This window comes from Amblyomma americanum, chromosome 2 (genome assembly GCF_052857255.1).
Source record: "Amblyomma americanum isolate KBUSLIRL-KWMA chromosome 2, ASM5285725v1, whole genome shotgun sequence".
Lineage (NCBI taxonomy): Eukaryota > Metazoa > Arthropoda > Arachnida > Ixodida > Ixodidae > Amblyomma > Amblyomma americanum.
The window spans coordinates 208,376,002-208,395,631 of NC_135498.1; the positions used below are offsets into that span (position 1 = coordinate 208,376,002).

Below are 19,630 nucleotides of genomic sequence, written 5' to 3' on the forward strand. Positions count from 1 at the left end.
GCAAGCAACCGTGATGAGGCAGGCGGTTGAAAACAGCCTCTTCCAAGGAACCTCGGGGCGGCAGTCGTTACTGATGTACAGGAGGCAGACGGCAGAGCGTCGAAAAGAAGTTTCACACCGAGGGCAAACACCTGCATTGTGAAAAGTATCTGATTAGTAGCCTGCGCTGATGCACAGCTACCGAGCCCACAGACCGGCCGCGATGACAGCAGGGGCTTTAGATGGCTTATAGAATTTTCAGATGATGTTCCTGTTGATGTCACTGGCCTCTTATGGTCCAAGATGACGTCCTCTGGCAACGATGAGTGTATGCGATGGGGAAGCAACTTCTTCCAAGGAACTTCGGGCCGGCGGTCGATACTGATGTACAGGAGGCAGACGGCAGAGCGTCGAAAAGAAGTTTCAAAACGAGGGAAAACACCTGCATCGCGAAAAGTAGCGGATTAGTAGACTGCGCTGATGCACAGCTACCGAGCCCACAGAACGGCGGCGATGACAGCACGGGCTCTATATGAATGATAGAATTTTCAGATGATGTTCTTAGTGATGAAACTGGCCTCTGATGGTCCAAGAAGACGTCCTCTGGCGACGATGAGTGTAGGCGTTTGGGAAGCAACGGTGATGAGGCAGGCGGTTGAAAAAGGCCTCCTCCAAGGAACATCGGGGCGGCGGTCGAAATTGATGTACACGAGGCAGATGGCAGAGCGTCGAAAAGAAGTTTCACAGCGAGGGCAAAAACCTGCATTTTGAAAAGCAGCGGATTAGTGGCCTGCGCTGATGCACAGCAACCGAGCCCACAGACCGGCGGTGATGACAGCAGGGGTTTTATCTGGCTGATAGAATTATCAGATGATGTTCTCGGTGGTGGGACAGGCCACTGATGGTCCAAGATGACATCCTCTGGCGACGATGAGGTTGGGCGATGGGGCAGCAACGGTGATGAGGCAGGCAGTTGAAAAAGGCCTCTTCCAAGAAACTTCGGGGCGGCGGTCGAAATTGATGTACAGGAGGCAGACGGCGAAGCGTCGAAAAGAAGTTTCACTGCGAGGGAAAACACCTGAATCGCGAAAAGTAGCGGATTAGTAGCCTGCGCTGCTGCACAGCTACCGAGCCCACAGACACGCGGTGATGACAGCACGAGCTTTATTTGGCGTATACAATTTTCAGATGATGTTCCTGGTGATGACACTGGCCTCTGATGGTCCAAGAAGACGTCCTCTGGCGACGATGAGTGTAGGCGATGGGGAAGCAACGGTAATGAAGCAGGCGGTTGAAAAAGGCCTCTTCCAAGAAACTTCGGGGCGGCGGTCGAAATTGATGTACAGGAGGCAGACGGCGGAGCGTCGAAAAGAAGTTTCACAGCGAGGGAAAACAGATGCATCGCGAAAAGTAACGGATTAGTAGCCTGCGCTGATGCACAGCTACCGAGCCCACAAACCGGCGGTGATGACAGCGCGAGCTTTATTTGACGTATAGAATTTTCAGATGATGTTCCTGGTGATGACACTGGCCTCTGATGGTCCAAGAAGACGTCCTCTGGCGACGATGAGTGTAGGCGATGAGGCAGCAACGGTGATGGGGCTGGCGGATGAAAAATCCTTTTTCAAAGAGCTTCGGGACGGCGGTCAAAACTGATGTACAGGAGGCAGATGGCAGAGCGGCGAAAAGCAGTTTCACAGCGAGGGAAAACACCTGCGTTGTGAAAAGTAGCGTATTAGTATCCTGCGCTGATGCACAGCTACCGAGCCCACAGACCGGTGGAGATGGCAGCACGGGCTTTATATGGCTGACAGAATTTTCAGATGATATTCTTGGTGATGACACTGGCCTCTGATGGTCCAAGATGACGTCCTCTGGCGACGATGAGTGCATGCGATGGTGAAGCAACGGTGATGAGGGAGGCAGTTGAAAAAGGCCTCTTCCAAGAAACTTCGGGGCGGCGGTCGAAATTGATGTACAGGAGGCAGACGGCGGAGCGTCGAAAAGAAGTTTCACAGCGAGGGAAAACAGCTGCATTGCGAAAAGTAGCGGATCAGTAGCCTGCGCTGATGCACAGCTACCGAGCCCACAAACCGGCGGTAATGACAGCACGAGCTTTATTTGGCGGTAGAATTTTCAGATGATGTTCCTGGTGATGCCACTGGCCTCTGATGGTCCAAGAAGACGTCCTCTGGCGACGATGAGAGTAGGCGATGGGGAAGCAACGGTAATGAATCAGGCGGTTGAAAAAGGCCTCTTTCAAGGAACATCGGGGCGGCGGTCGAAATTCATGTACACGAGGCAGACGGCAGAGCGTCGAAAAGAAGTTTCGCAGCGAGGGCAAACACCTGCATTGTGTAAATCAGCGGATTAGTAGCCTGCGCTGATGACAGCTACCGAGCCCATAGACCGGCAGTGATGACAGCACGGGCTTTATATGACTGATAGAATTTTCAGATGATTTTCCTGGTGATGACACTGGCCTCTGATAGTCCAAGAAGGCGTCATCTGGCGACGATGAGTGTAGGCGTTTGGGAAGCAACGGTGATGAGGCAGGCGGTTGAAAAAGGCCTCCTCCAAGGAACATCGGGGCGGCGGTTGAAATTGATGTACACGAGGCAGATGGCAGAGCGTCGAAAAGAAGTTTCACAGCGTGGGCCAACACCTGCATTTTGAAAAGCAGCGGATTTGTAGACTGCGCTGGTACACAGCTACCGAGCCCACAGACCGTCGGTGATGACAGCAGGGGTTTTATCTGGCTGATAGAATTATCAGATGATGTTCTCGGTGGTGGGACAGGCCACTGATGGTCCAAGGTGACATCCTCTGGCGACGATGATGGTAGGCGATGGGGCAGCAACGGTGATAGGGCTGGCGGATGAAAAAGACCTTTTTCAAGGAACTTTGGGGCGGCCGTCAGAAAAGAAGTTTCACAGCGAGGGCAAACACCTGCATTGTGAAAACTCTCTGATTAGTAGCCTGCGCTGATTCACAGCTACCGAGCCCACACACCGGTGGCGATGGCAGCACGGGTTTATATTGCTGATAAAATTTCCAGATGTAGTTCTTGGTGATGACACTGGCCTCTGATGGTCCAAGATGACGTCCTATGGCGACGATGAGATTAGGCAATGAGGAAGCAACGGTGATGAGGCAGGCGGGTGAAAAAACCCTCTTCCAAGGAACTTCGGGGCGGCGGTGGATACTGATGTACAGGAGGCAGACTGCAGCGCGTCGAAAAGAAGTTTCACAGCAAGGGCAAACACCTGCATTGTGAAAACTGTCTGATTAGTAGCCTGCGCTGATGCACAGCTACCGAGCCCACAGACCGGTGGCGATGACAGCAGGGGTTTGTATGGCTGATAAAATTTTCAGATGTTCTTGGGGATGACACTAGCCTCTGATGGTTCAAGATGACGTCCTCTGGCGACAATGAGTGTAGGCGATGGGCAAGCAACCGTGATGAGGCAGGCGGTTGAAAACAGCCTCTTCCAAAGAACCTCGGGGCGGCAGTCGTTACTGATGTACAGGAGGCAGACGGCAGAGCGTCCAAAAGAAGTTTCACACTGAGGGCAAACACCTGCATTGTGAAAAGTATCTGATTAGTAGCCTGCGCTGATGCACAGCTACCGAGCCCACAGACCGGCCGCGATGACAGCAGGGGCTTTAGATGGCTTATAGAATGTTCAGATGATGTTCCTGTTGATGTCACTGGCCTCTTATGGTCCAAGATGACGTCCTCTGGCAACGATGAGTGTATGCGATGGGGAAGCAACGGTGATGAGGCATGCGGTTGAAAAAGGCCTCTTCCAAGGAACGTTGGGGAGGCTGTCGAAATTGATGTAGAGGAGGCAGACGGCGGAGCGTCTAAAAGAAGTTTCGCAGAGAGGAAAAACACCTGCATTGTGAAAAGTAGCGGAAGTAAAGGAGCAAGGCCAAGTTCACATAATTTTCTTAGATTTCGAAAAGGCATTTGACCGCGTGTGTCACCAAAAGTTGCTTCTAAAATTATAACCGATATTAAAAAATGACTCACTGCTACAATGAATAGAGGCATATCTTTCATCAAGGAAATAAAGCGTGTTCATTGATGGAATGTGTTCAATGCCGGCACTTGTTTGTTCCGGCATCCCACAGGGATCTGTTTTCGGCCCGTTATTTTTTCTTATCTCTATTAACGACATCATAACGAATATACCGGTGAAAATCAGGTTGTTTGCAGACGACTGCATCTTTTGTAATGAAATTAACAGCCCAAGAGACCAGGCCGTATTAAATTCTTCACTTACCGCTATCGAAACATGGTGCTTGACATGGCAAATGAAGATAAATACAAGAAAAAACAGTAGCAATGACAGTCACCAGAAAACGGCAACCATTACCCTTTAAATACTGCATCAATGGACAGGTTCTCTCTTCTGTATTAAGTTACAAATATTTAGGTGTAATTCTAACATCCGTCCTCAGATGGAAGGAACACGTAACCTACATCACAAAAAAGTCCATGCAGAAACTGGGATATCTGAGGAGATGTTAGCAACAGTCAACACAAGAAATAAAACTTCTAGCGTATAAAACCTACATTAGACCAATCCTTGAGTATAGCTGTATTGTATGGGATCCATGGACCTAGCAAAATATTAATAAGTTGGAGAGAATCCAAAGAAAATCGGTAAGATTTATATTCAGTTCCTATAGCTGGCGCACTTCACCAAGCATCCTTGTTAAACAGGCTGGCTTGGACCAACTACGAATCAGACGCTATCGGGAAAGGTTGAAGATCATGTATTTACTGTACCATGACAAACTAGGAGTAGAAAAGAATAAGTACATTGAACCAGTCACTAGACGCTCAACGCGATCGGATCACTCCAAAAAATAAAGGAATATTATAGTAAAACCGATGGTTTCAAAAATTCATATTTCCCATGAACGGTCCGAGATTGGAACTTGCTGTCTCCAAACGCAGTGGAAAGTCGATCAGTCGAGTCATTCTGCTGCACGCTAAAGAAAAACATAGGTATGTAAATCTTTTATTGGAAACAGATGAAGTATAACCTGTTTTATTTATTTGTTGTGATTTTCCCTACCACCGCGTTGTTCTACTATTAGTATTCATGTGCCTACATTTTTATTTTTTTATGCGAAACTTGTGCTAAAATGGTTCTGTAGTGCTTTTTATGCTGTGTTATGTTTGTTTCTATCTTATTTCCCACTCCTGCCCAAGGCTTCAAATAAGGCTGGCAGTATCTTCGAAATAATAAATTAGTAGCCTGCGATGATGCACAGCTATCGAGCCCACAGACCGGCGGCGATGACAGCACGGGCTTTATATGGCTGATAGAATTTTCAGATGATATTCTAGGTGATGACACTGGCCTCTGATGGTCCAAGATGACGTCCTCTGGCGACGATGAGTGTGGGTGATGGGGAAGCAATGGTGATGAGGCAGGCGGTTGAAAAAGGCCTCTTCTAAGGAATTTCGGTGCGGCGGTCGAAATCGATGCACAGGAAGCAGACGGCAGAGCGTCGAAAACAAGTTTCACGGCGAGGGCAAACACCTGCATTGTGAAAAGCAGCGGATTAGTAGCCTGCGCTGATGCACAGCTACCGAGCCCACAGACCGGCGGTGATGACAGCACGGGCTTTATTTGGCTGATATAATTTTCAGATGATGTTCCTGGTGATGACACTGGCCTCTGATGGTCCAAGAAGAAGTCCTCTGGCGACGATGAGTGTAGGCGATGGGGAAGCAACGGTGATAAGGCAGGCGGTTGAAAAAGGCCTCTTCCAAGGAACATGGGGGGGGGGGGGGTGGACGGTCGAAATTGGTGTGCACGAGGCAGACGGCTGAGCGTCGAAAAGAAGTTTCACAGCGAGGGCAAACACCTGCATTGTGAAAAGCAGCGGATTAGTAGCCTGCGCTGATGCACAGCTACCGAGCCCACAGACCGCCGGTGATGCCAACAGGGGTTTTATCTGGCTGATAGAATTATCAGATGATGTTCTCGGTGGTGGGACAGGCCACTGATGGTCCAAGATGACATCCTCTGGCGGCGATGAGGATAGGCGATGGGGCAGCAACGGTGATGAGGTTGGCGGATGAAAAAGTCCTTTTTCATGGAACTTCGGGGCGGCGGTCAAAACGGATGTGCAGGAGGCAGATGGCAGAGCTGCGTAAAGCAGTTTCACAGCGAGGGCAAACACCTGCATTGTGAAAAGCAGCGGATTAGTAGACTGCGCTGATGCACAGCTAACGAGCCCACAGACCGGTGGCGATGACAGCAGGGGTTTTATCTGGCTGATAGAATTATCAGACGATGTTCTCGGTGGTGGGACCGGCCACTGATGGTCCAAGATGACATCCTCTGGCGGCGATGAGGGTAGGCAATGGGGCAGCAACGGTGATGGGGTTGGCGGATGAAAAAGTCCTTTTTCATGGAACTTCGGTGCGGCGGTCAGAACTGATGTACAGGAGGCAGATGGCAGAGCGGCGTAAAGCAGTTTCACAGCGAGGGCAAACACCTGCATTGTGAAAAGCAGCGGATTAGTAGACTGCGCTGATGCACAGCTACCGAGCCCAAAGACCGGCGGCGATGACAGCAGGGGTTTTATCTGGCTGATAGAATTATCAGATGATGTTCTCGGTAGTGGGACAGGCCACTGATGGTCCAAGATGACATCCTCTGGCGACGATGAGGGTAGGCGATGGGGCAGCAACGGTGATGGGGCTGGCGGATGTAAAAGTCCTTTTTCAAGGAACTTCGGGGCGGTGGTCAAAACTGATGTACAGGAGGCAGATGGCAGAGCGGCGAAAAGCAGTTTCACAGCGAGGGAAACTTTCTGCCTTGTGAAAAGTAGCGTAGTTGTAGCCTGCGTTGATGCACAGCTACCGAGCCCACCAATCAGCGGAGCAGAACGACAGCGAAATGGCGTATAGTCAAAACTTTATTTGGGCTGATTTGCAACCACAATGGACTGGATCTTCGGCGGCGGCATAACGACAAGCGTGCTCGGCGCTCATGGAACAGAATGCCCGCCACTGCCGACTTGCTCAATTTAAAGCTGATAGCGAACTTTAGAGATAAAAAGCGCAAAGTTACTAGAACTACCTGGGATAACGTAGAATCAGCCCTGCCTGGATGCGATCAATCGAGATAAATCTGGTCGCGTCTTGCATCTCAAAAAAACGACAACGCGGCGCGCCGGCAGCTTTGAAGAATGAATAGACACTAAAAAGATTCGCAGCAATATGAATGAAATTCCACCTTGAAGTACAGTTTCCGTGTACAAGCGCGGCCAAAAGTAAACATTGCACGCTATTGCCTTTTAACATTTTTCACTCGCTTCCTAATTGAGACTGGCAACTCTGGTATGTGCAGGCTAGTAGTACGCGATATTTCGCTTTCTCATGAAGAAATAATGTTTAATTATCTCCAATCTGAAAGGCGAGATTGCAATTACAACTGAATGGAGTGCTCCGTTTACTTATATCCGCGCCTGTACAACTGTCTGATCTCTTTCAAGGGCGCGTTTGAGGTCGGTCAAATAGCGCTCGGCTTGTCCGTTTGTCGATGGGTGGTAGGGGGAGGATGTGACTCATGAGATCCCGTTGTCGTGATAAAACTTGAAAATCTCCGCCGACACTGGTGGGGTTTCGTTGTCCAACGCTGCATTGCGAAGCAGGCCAACCGCTGCGAACAGTTATCGGTGGTTTTCAATTACTGCTTCCGAGGTCGCCTGTCCCAATTGCTTTATCATCAGCGACTTTGTGTATACATCTAAGAGCACAAGGAAGGTGCAGCCCTTAATTGGTGCTGCAAAACCAATCTGCAAGGCGTGCTAGAGTGTATCTGGCTTGTCCATTCTGGGACAGAAGCTTCCGGCAGGGCGCTCCGGCTGTTCTGGCACTGCTTGCAATCTCTGACCACTGTTTTGATGTCGTGGTGAATTCCATGCCACCACATGCAACGTCTGGCACACTTTTTCATGGAAACCATGCCCCTGTGTCCAGCGTGGATAAGAGACATAGCCTATGCGCGTAGTTCTCTCGTAACCACAACTTGGACTCAAATATGATGCAGCCGCGATGGGTGCTCAACTCTATAGCTTGCCTGCGGTAAGCGTTGAACTTGTTCCCTTTGAATTTGTGCATGTTGCCTTGTTGAACAGCTGTGTAAACCAGCCTAAGAGCTGCGCACGTCTGCTGAGACGCTTCAACTGTGCCTGCTCTAAGCGGTGGATTTGGCAGTGCTTCGAACCTGAGAACTTCTCCAGGTGGAGGTGGTTCGTCAACAGTAGCGTCCAGTGGCAGGCGGATCAGCGCATCAGTGTTTTGATGTTTGTTTCCCCTGCGGTAGAACAGATCGCAGTCAAACGCTGAGAGTTTAATGCACCAGCGTGTCATTCGCGGAGACAACGTCGTTGGCATAGGCTTTTGTGGTCTCAAAATGCCCAATATCGGTCGTTTATTTGTTATAAGCATGACTTTTCACCAGGCAATGTATTGGCGAAAGTGTGTCGCCGCGTTGCCGATGGCTAGCCCTTCTTTGTCAAGTTGCGTTCTGCTAGCGACAATGTGCGTGAGGCGAAGTCGATAGGGCCTTCCCTTCCTTGTTCGTCAGTTAGCGACAGAACTGCGGAGATTCGTAGCAAGCCAAAAGCAGAGGCTTCCTTTCGTCCTAGTGGTACAGGACTGTACACCTTCGAAGCAGGTCTTTCTCGGCGTCAAATGACTGCTGATGGCGTGGCGACAATATCCATGTCACATCTTTCCGAAGGAGTTGGTAAAGTCGTTGGCCACAGTAGCTCTTTGTTCCAAGAACCGGTCGTAGAACGTTAACAGTCCGAGAAACGCCTGTAGCTCCTGCTTGTCTGTTGGTGCACGAGCTTCGGTACTCGCTCGCACTATGCCTTCTGTAGGGTGGACGCCTTCTGCTTCAATTCGGTGCCCCAGAAATTGCACCTCCTGCTTCGAAAAACAACATTTGGCTTTGCTTATGCGCATATTGCGATTGCTATGCTTTCGAGAATGATGTTGAGGCGCGCTGTATGCTCTTCAATGGAAGCGCAACTGATGAGGACATCGTCAAGGCAGACGCAAACTCCTGGGATTCCCTAAAGCACTGTCTCCATGAAGCTCTGGAACATGACCAGGACTGCAGCTACGCCAAAAGGCAGTTGCTTAAATTTGTAAAAGCCTTTCAGTGTTTAATTGTAAGTAATTCTGCCCTTGATTCACTCATTTCTAGCTGCATATGCCTGGGTGAGGTCCAATGTGCTGAAGGCTCTCGCGTCACGTAGTATGCTGATTACTTCTTCAGGTGTCAATAGCGGGTAAGAGGATACTGTGGTTTTAAGATTCACGGTGCTCCTGTAGTCTCTGCAGACGCGTATGGTTCCGTTCTTCTTGCGAACTACCACAAGTGGTATGGCCCATTCTGAATGTTGCGTCAGCTCGATGACTCCTCGTTTCTCTAGTCTTTCTTTTCAACTGAAGCTCGGAGAGCAAACAGCACGGGCCTGGCCTTCAAATACTTCGGTTGCGCATTGCCTGACAACTCCAGTGTGACTTGGGGCCTTCGTTTCATGAAATTTCTTCCAATAATACTCCTTCGTATTTCTCTTGCAGTTGCTCAACCACGTCATGGCTCGGCATCTCGTGCATGCCGCATGTCGTCACGCCTAATGAAGCAAACCAGTTTCTACCTAGGAAGCTTTATCCTGAGCCCTTCCCAACAAGAATAGGAGCGTATGGGTTTTACTGTCGTAATTAACCTGCGCGTTACAGATCCCAATAGTGGCAGGTTCTGTCCTGACCACGTTCACAGGAGCGTGTCGTCTTGTTGCAAGGTTGGTGCTGCAGATGACCACGAATTTTGGAATGTGTCCTCACTGATCAGAGTACACGCTGCGCCTGAGTCCACCTCGAACTTAATCAGTTGATAATGTACACTTACTCGGTAAAAATCTTCGGTCGCGTGCAGGATTCATGGTGTTCAGGTCGTACATTACAGATAGCGCTGCTGATGTTGTTTCATGGACATCATATTGTGGCATATTCTCTATGGCGTCGACGCTGTCAAAGCTTCCGCTTCGTAATGCAAACTCTCTCGATATGCCCTCGCTTGTACCAAAATCACACGTGACTGAGAGGAATTGGTATCGCTGAGGGTTGTGTTGGTCGTCACACCGCCAGCGGTGCTCTGCTTTTTTGACCAATTTTGCAACAAAAAAGGTTTTCGTACCTGGTTTTTTGTTTTCAATACCGGCTCGGTGTTCTAGCCAATCTCTTTCTGCTGGTGGCCGGTGCTCTCCGCTCCTACGGCGATGTCGTAAGCTGTTTGAACGTGAGATCTTTCTCAGCTAACGGGCGTTGCTGCAGTTACTCGTCACTCAGTCCACACACAAATCTGTCAGGTAACATCACGTCAAATGGAAGCATGGTGGTGTCAGCAGAAGAAACTTGGTCTCTTTTCATCCCGGTAGCTGTTGTGGTAAGCGTCCCAAAACTGCAGTTGGCAGCAAGCTTCTTGAGCGCTGCTACTTAGGCGCTTACAATTTCTTCTTCCAGATGACCTCTTCGTTGGAAGCGAGCCCAGCCGTGGACCTCTGATGGCCTTGGGTCGTAGTTCGTTTGCACTGCTGCTACGATGTCGTCGTAAAACACTGTTCCTGGTGTGCGGAGAGACCTACGGCACCAACAGTGCCGTAGGTCTCTCCGCACAGATTCAGCAGGTTGGTGCTCTTAGAGGCTAAGTCCGTGATGTTAGCTTGAAAGTAAAACTGAAGACGTCCATCCCACGGCCACCACGATCGGCCGTTCAATTCTGGTGTTTATTTGAGAAGCCCTCGTGTAGCTATGACTTATCAATAGTGTTGTATAGCGTGGGTCGAATCGATTTTCTCGTCGCCATTGTCGTGTCCGGTGGTTGTTGTAAATGCAGCTGAAGACCTACACGGTATTTTTACACTGTGTCTATTTAACACTCATGAGGGTGCGACCAGCATCGACCCAGGCGGAAGCCGAGCTGGCCGCCCAGAGAACAGAAAGAACGGTGAAGCGTCCACAGGAGAGAGTGGCTTCTCAGAACAAGAGGAGGGCGCGTGGGCCCGCCGTAGGGCCATCTCGCGACGACGCTCGAAGAGGGGCAAGACAGAAACGAAAGAAGCGGACACAGGAAAAACTAAACAATCTCTTCTTGTACATAAAGGGGCTATGAAGGGGGCTCTGATAAAGTTGCGGCATGGCTGGGATATTGAAGCACGCCGCTTCACGAATACTGTCAAGCAAGGATTTTTAAATGCTCTTTGTAGAAGCTGAGTTATCAGTAGTAAAAATTTGAATTTCAGCTTCTTAGCGCCTTTCCCTCACCTCTCGTCACTTTTTGCACGCTGGAAGGTAAGCGCTCCTTCGCCGACCCCTCTCTGGGAGCGGAGCTTCCCGACCCGCCGGAGCTAAGCGGCTTATTGGCCGCGGCCACGGTAGCTGCCTGAAGTTTGAAAGAATCTAACCAATGGCCACCCCTCACCATGTCTACGCAGATGCGGGGGACGGAAGAGGGTGCGAGCATGAAAAAGTCGCCGGGAAAGGCTCGCCAACTTTGACGCGTGATTGTGGGTCGTCTGCTGCGTGTAGAAGAGTATTATTTGGCCCTGGTTTTCATGGCAACACAGTGCAGTGTTTAAATGAGTTAATGTGCTCTCCTCGGAAGGCGTTTCAGAGCCCCTTTAACTGACAGTTTCTTTTCATAACGGTGCTACTTGTACATTACCATTCATGCTCTGTACTTGAGTATATAAATGACTTGAAAAATAAACGTCGCTTTTTTGTGCATCATCTCTTTGTATGAAAGGCGTTCTGTAAGGCCATAAGTGGCAACGGTAGTCACCTTTATTGAGAGTGCATTCGGTTGGCGCAGTGAATCGCGTGCCCAGTCTTGGGAACTCGCCCCGCGGCTTAGCCCGGCTTGGATACAATTCTAATCGAGCAGCAAGTGCAGATCTCAGCCTAAGGCAGCGATGCTGACGGTTCCAACTCCTGAAACAGTCCTTACATTATAAAGCTCGCGAGTCCTCTTTTTTGGATGCAGTTTGAAAACATGTATACGCTGATGAGAATTAAAGAATGGACTTAAGAAACGTTTCTGACTTAGTTACTTCCTACTCCCCGCAACGGTAAATCACAAGGACATAAGCTGCCTCTACTAATTTGTTTAGTTTCGCTGCTCAAAGTTTATGCAACAATATTGTCGTTTAAAAGATTTCAGCGAAATTCAATATTTCTTCATCTTTACGTCTAAGCATGATATGAATGAGCATGGGCCTTTAAAAATAGCTCAGGCCACCCTATTAAGTGGTTCATGTCGCTTATGCTGAAGCCAGGACATGTGATCTTCGTTGGACGTTGCCATAACAGCCAACGCTCTAAAGCAAACCTTGCTGTTTTAGAACTACATCTCCAAGGGCGCTAATATGGAAGCACATAAGGTTTGTTGATCACTACTCGGTGAAGCATTGCGAGAAATCTTCAGGGTTGTAGTAGTATTTGTTAGTTTGTGGTATATAAAGTCTTGAAGCGACTAAAGAGATACGTGGGCTATGAGGGACGCCGTACTCGATGGCTCCAGATGGACATCGATAATGGCAAGCTCTTCAACGTACGCTGACAACACACAGCACAAGGACCTTCATGCATTTCTCCACAACTAAAATTTGGCCGCCGCTACCGGGAGTCGACCCCGCGACATTAGGTTCAGCAGCCGAGCTCCAAATCGAGAGGTACTGCGCCACCATGACGGGTTCTTGTGGCTTGTGCGCATATTTTGACTTAATTGTTAAACGCACTTTTCTGAAAAAAGTTATATTTCGTTTCAAAAACTAAGCTTACCGTACATTTCACAAGCCGACGCTCACTATCTTCTTTCTTTTTAGCGCGTGGCTGCTTACTCCAGGTCGAATATTTATTGTTTTCAGACATCACCCAGAAGTATGCGGGTGTCTCTCCCAGGGTGAAAATCATGAAGCACAATCTCGCGTGCTGTCTTCTCGGGTTTTTCCGTACTAAGCACTGTGATTACCGCAACACATTGAACAGCGCTCTCAAACTCGCAGCAAATGCCGTCTGACGCCATTCCTGTATCTGGAACGATGACGAGGGAGCAGCTCTACTATGTGTACTACGGCTTAGTAAGTGGCCTCTCTATTTCCACTCGCAATGCTTCGCTTTTAACCCATAAACTGGAAGCGTGAGGATAGCACAAGGAAAAAAAGAAATTGTTGATACGGTTCTTACAGGCATTACTATTCCACACTCGCTTGAAATTTTGCCCTCTGAGCCTTTCTTTCTGGCAGCGCGCTGTGTTCAAACACGGCAACTGCCACTGGACCTCTCATATGGGCAAAAAAAAACTTGCATCGATTAAATCTTGAGTTCATAAATAAAAAGAACCTTCTTCCTGATGTCCTCTCAAACAAAGCACAACGCGGAGAAACTATGGACAGTGTATATGACACGGCTAGCTTCTGCTTCAGATCTAGCGAAAAGCGGCATGGAGGAATGGCTACTGTGCGGTGTGTTGAGCCTTTTGAGCCAGCTGTTCGCTATTGAGCAGCAGTTGTGCGAGCTGCGCGTTTAAAGTGTGTTCTGAGCTCTGCTGACTTATGGCACACGTAAAAGACGCATTTAATCCCACCATGACAAACATAGGCCTACTCTTGGCATTTCGCTACAAGTTCTCAGCAGACACAGCATTCAAAGACAGCGCATGCCGTTGAAACTCATGGCTTTGTTTACAAACAACATAGGCGTCTTGACTAAATTTCCTTGCGACATTTACAATTCTAAAACAAGCGACCTTGAGGTGCCTGAGGACTAATTTTGTCGCTAATGTAGGGCGGTTTCGTTTCGACAGCACATAGCTCCACTTTTCCCCGCGTACTGAAAAGTGCAATACTCCTAATGCTTTTTAAAATGTACCACGTGTGGAGAGTAGCTATAGGCGCAGAAAAAAAAAACAGGAATTTTATAGCTTTGCTTTAACTGTCCCCTGATATTTATCAAGAAGTTTTCGGTACGCGCGTTTATTTAGGTAATGGAATAATTTCGCAGCACGAACAAGACGGGGACTAGGACAGCGAACAAGCACGACAGTAGGAGCGCTGTACTTACAACTGGCTGGTCACGTGAACGTGACAAGCGGTTGCCACGGTTGCCACGCTGAAGGCTCGAAGAGTTGGCGTGGTGTAGCTATCGCTACAAAATGATAAGTAGGGTGCAGGATCAAGAGCCAATTTGTTATTTATGAGAAAGGAATGAAATTGTCGTCGAATATTGTTTCTTCTTGCCTCAAGAGGTTGGATAGAGTTAGTTTTCATTAGCTGAGACAGAGAATCAAAGGCTAAAATTTAGAACAAATAAATCGTATACGGCTTTTATTTGGATTCTTTCAAGTTTCTTAATATTGGTATTAATATAAGGTTCTCACACCACGTATGCATATTCGAGCTTAGACCTGATTAATGAGTTATACGCGAGCAGTTTAACCTGAGCGGGGGCTTTGGAAAGTTTATTGCTTAAAAAAATTGTTTACGAAAGTTATACGAGCAGATAATTTCCACACGTAAAGTTTAGGACAGATCGTTAGTTAAGGTTAGACCTAGCTATTTAAAGCTGGAAACTTCCTGTATTGGTGTTTGCCCAATATGATAACTGCGATCAAAAATATTTTTCACCTGTCATGCGAAGGAAGTTTTTTGTTCAGCGCCATGTCCCATGTCTATCCTCATGCAAGGATGTAAGATATCGAAATATTTAGGTCAATCTGGTGATTGGAATATGAAATCTCACGGCACAGCAAGCAATGATCCGCAAGTAAACAAATCTCTACGCCTGGAACAGTTGTGTCGACGATGTCATTAATATACAGCTGAAATAATAAAGGTCCAAGTACACTCCCCTGAGGCACTGCCGAAGTGACTGCAAGAGCGTCCAATTCCTCGCTATCGACTGACATATCCTGCTTGCAGTTAGTTATATGGACTCACTCAGGCAACGCCAATAGATTTTAGCTTTGGAATTAATTTATCATGAGGAACTTTGTCAAAAGCCTTGCTAAAATGTAAGAATACTAGATGAGCTTGGCCATTACTCACTGAGGTCAATGAAAGCAAGTGTACGATTGTTACTAATGGGGTTGCTGTTGAATACCCTTTACGAAAACGGTGCTGAAATTTGAATAAAGGGGAGTGCTGATTTAAGATTTCATTTATATGATTAGCAATAACGTGTTCAATTAATTTGCAGCAAGATAAAATTAGGGAGAATGGACGGTATTTTGATAGCGAAAACGATCGCCTTTCTTAAGTACAGGGTGAATAGGGCGGTCTTCTAGTCACCATGCACTTTCCCAGTTCGCAAGGATTCTTGAAACATTACATACAAACATTTTGCAACTGATTCGGCATATCTTAGCAGAAAAAAATGCTCGGAACGTTACCAGGGCCACATGCTTTTTTGGTTTTCAAGTTAAGTAGCATTAAACTACCCCGCGTAAGATGCAAAATCGAATTATGTGCCATGAAATGGTGCGACTATGGGGGTACATGAACTTGAAATTGAACAGAAGCTTGAACAATACCTACTAAAATGCTGTGCATGGCTCTCTGGACTGTGATTACGGAACTGTTGACTAATACCTGTGACACAATTGTCTTTTTTCCGCTTATGTAAATCCATAATATTTGTCGTGCGTTCTTTAAAAAGTATTGTAGAGACGTACTGAAGTAGTGAGCGTTTGAAATTTTGGTTTTCAAACATTAGGGTTAGTTGTGTTTTGAATGTATTTTCTAGTAGAGCCAGGATTGTGTAATGTAACATATTTTACCAGGGCTGCCTTATAATTACTGCTCAAGACATGAAAAAGATACTCGGCTATTAAGTTGCATTCTATGGTACATGGTCGTGAGCCCGGGTCTAACGTTCGGTTAGATCGCTTAGTTCGGTTACTGACCAGGTTCTAGCGTATGAGCTAAAAATAAACCTCAATTGCTTGTTTTGTACTCGCTGACATTTCATCGCGTTTTGCTGAGTGTACGGCTCCCAGGTATGAGTGGCAAGGATTGGCGGGAGTACAGTAATTTTGTTAGCCATCAGCTTTACCTCCGGGGTAGCGTCGTGGAGTTTAGGTCGCAATGACAAAAGCTTACGTATAGCTTTATTACAATTCCTGATGTGCATATACCAGGAGAGGTCTAGCGTAAAATGTATCGCTAGATATTTATGTTCGGCAGCTTGAGTTAATTTTGTACCTTTTGCACTGTAGGGGAAAATCACTGGGTCTTTCACACAATGTCATACACAATGAAAAGGTTTTAGATGGATTTAGTTCCATTTGCCAGTCATTGCAGCAGATGGATTTTTTTACAAATGATCCAGTTCTAAGTAATTCATAATAAAGTAGCGCTAAGTGATGCTGCAGTTTATGAAAAAGTGATAATGGTGTAACTGTTCAGCAGAGACCTATTTTCTGAAAACCTCTTTGTTTTTGTAAGGCTGTGATGCTGGCATCACGTGAATAATATGATTTAATGAAACGAACTGCGCGGTTCTGAAATGTTTTATCCTTATTTATTAAGTACTCTTGATGAAGGTCTCAAAAAACCGAAGCTTATTGAAGTTTGGGTCTGATCACAGTGGTATGAGCACATATTCGGAGCTGGAACCCTAGCAGCACAGGTCATCAGCCCAATATTGGAGATGTATTGGCTAATGTCGGTCCTACAAAGGGGTAGAGTGAAACCACTCATTCCCAATATTGGACCGATTACCAGTGTTGCTTGGGAAGGGACCCCGCTTTATGTTTCAAGAGACCTAATGACCCATTTCCGCATGAAAGATTAAGAATAAATATGATTGCTCTATGCTGGGTTTCAATGCAAGTGAAGTCCGTGGTACTTACAAACGGTCACTAACTCGACTGAAGTGCTACATAAAGAGTGCGCTGTATGAATTTGAGAAATTTTGAGCTACCTCACGGGGCGTATTCTGACTAACATATTTATGAGATAATAAATTCACGTAGATAAATGTGCAAGAAAGCATTGTTAGCATTGCTGGATGCGTAGTTTGCCTTTATCAGGCAAAATGCTTTGCGTCCTTGATTTCTGGACAAGTCGTGCAGGCGGTTTCGATTTTCTATTTTTCTGGTTTCTGTTAGTTTTTGTGCCATGGATTCGTCAGAATATGTAACGCTTTTCTGCAGATGCCAGGTATGTTTTTTTTTAAATTGGTTCAGCTGAAAGTGAATCCTTTTATTGTCTTTCTTTGCGTCTCTGTCGTGATCGTGGGGCTCGAACAATATGAATGACTACTACTTGACTTAGTTTTCCATTCTTCACTGCAACGACATTCCTTGCACATGTATGACTGATATGAATATCGTGCCTTCGAGCTTGTACAAGGAATACGCGGTGTCTGTCGAAGTCTATATATCGTCTATTCTCATCGGCTGAGAGGCTTTACAGGACGGCTTTATTGTTTCATGTTGCCTGTTTCTTTTTGACAACGTTCTTGCTTCGTTAGGGACGATGTTCTTGGATGCGGAGTGACCACATGCGCCGAATCATTGACAGCAGATCCTACAGCACTCCGCGTTATAGGTGAGTAAAATTGAGCGCTGTTAGTGACATAGGCGCCGTCAAGTACTTTCCTACAGGTGCAGTTCCCATTCAAAATGTACTTTTTGCATCCGACTGACATTCACTGTTACAAGAGCGGCGTAATAGGCTCTTTATAGGCCAATCCCTGATTTAAAATTTTCCTGCAGCTCCTTTGCTCCGAATTAAATGCACAGAGGCGCTATCTGTCAGCTATAGTGGACAGACATGAAACGCATTAAGTTAAAGCGCCTGCGTTATCAGCGCGAAGAATGCAATAAAGAGACAGTGAAGTAACAAGCAAATATGACGAGTACAGCTTAAAATTTCTGCAACAGATCGATAATTATTATAAAATCTCTATTTTTATGAAGGAAGACCAATGGCTTGGTATCGATTTCGTACCTGCATTGGTTAGCAGAAATAATTAAAGAACATAAAAAGAAGAGTCAGGTTTCGGGCAATGTTGTCGATCGGCATCGTGTTCCAATCTTTTAAGTGGTCTGGTCGAAAATAGCATTCCTTTACGTCCAGAAGCCGCAGAACATCCCTAACACCTTTCAAAAATGGCGAAAGAATTGTTACGATTGCGATCGTAGCGCCCTCGCAGCGACCAATAAGGAGAACACGTCACGGAAGCATAACATGTAGTCATGACGAGTCTTGGCTTGTTAAACGGTGATTTAAGTTTTTTGTTCATTATCTTATGCCTGTTGCACATTTCTCTTTGTGCAGCACCACATTACGTCACGAGCCTTACACGTCAGCCGTGCGTGGCCGTGCCTTGCCAAAGCCGTAGTGCCGGCGATGAGAGCAGAATGACTTGTTGCTCGCAGGTTGAACTTGCCTCTACGAAATTCCTGGCACTTCCGGCGCACCTGGAATTGCAGCACGCCCAGCTGTCTCCTGCCGGGCGACAACTACGGGGGCTGAGGGCCCCACAGCTGGCGATACTTCCGCCGCAGCGGCGGTTTCCCGCTGGCGTCGAACGTGATGCGTGCTAACTGCAGCGGGGCAGCCATTCGCCACGACAAGTCGTGGCCTGATTGCGCCCCTTTCTTTTTTATTTTTTTTTTCTATTTACTTTTTATAACCCGAATGTGTCTATTGGTGCCTCAAGTTTCAATGACATGCAAGTAGTAAACCATTCTCATGGCAAATTGTTTTGCGTATTAAAGAGCCAATTTCAAAATCCAGGCAGGGCTGTTCGGGTGCCCGAGGAAAATTTTGAGTATGGGACTTCTGTTCTCCCGAACGACGTCTACAATTAGCAACGGCTTATTCCACTCGTTATTATTTGGTGAAGCGTAAATATAATTATTTCCACTTTATTCATTGATGCCGCTGCTGAGAACGAACCTGTGTCTATCGGATCAGCATGCAGCCGACCACAATAACCAGTTAAATGCTGCAGCGGATAACTGGTTATTGTGGTCGGCTACATGATGTCCCGCAAGACGCGGGTTCTTTGCCAGCCGCGGCGGTCGGTCGCATTTCAATGTAGGTGAATGCCAGATGCCCGTGTTCGCTGCGAAGTCAGTACACGTTAAAGAACCACAGGCAGTAGAAATTAACCGGAGCCGAACACTGCGGTGTCTAAGAGTTGATTTCGCCAACGCCAGTCGATGAGAGCGAAGTTTTCTCCATTGCAGTCAAAATTCCAAGTTGTAAATATTCATACCATGTTGGTAAATGTTCTGGAGTTACTGGGTCTGCTTTTCACACTAAAGGCGGTTCCTTGAAAAATTCTTGGAAGTGCGCAACATGTCAAACAAATGAAAAAAGGGGCGGGGCCTCATCCAATGTGTCTGAAAGCCAATGACTTGAATGTAAGCTGAACCAACTGAATGCCAATGTATTATCACTTCTACCACTTGTGGCCATAGTGGACGCCTTGTCCGAAGCTGTCAAAGGCATCAGTGGCATTGAGACATCTATCCAAATGCTTTCTGTCAAGTACGACGAAATACATAAGACGACTGACAGTCAAGGTACT

General features: G+C 47.1%; 1 long non-coding RNA gene across 1 annotated transcript in view; it reads left to right on the plus strand.

Annotated features, from left to right (window-relative positions):
- Positions 1–18,629, plus strand: part of LOC144119436 (uncharacterized) — a 621,994-nt gene extending 603,365 nt beyond the window's left edge. Inside the window, exons 4-6 of the long non-coding RNA XR_013312367.1 lie at positions 13,093–13,167; positions 17,561–17,637; positions 18,471–18,629. This is a non-coding gene — a long non-coding RNA (uncharacterized LOC144119436). The remainder of the gene's footprint in view (positions 1–13,092; positions 13,168–17,560; positions 17,638–18,470) is intronic.
- Positions 18,630–19,630: the final 1,001 nt, after the last annotated feature.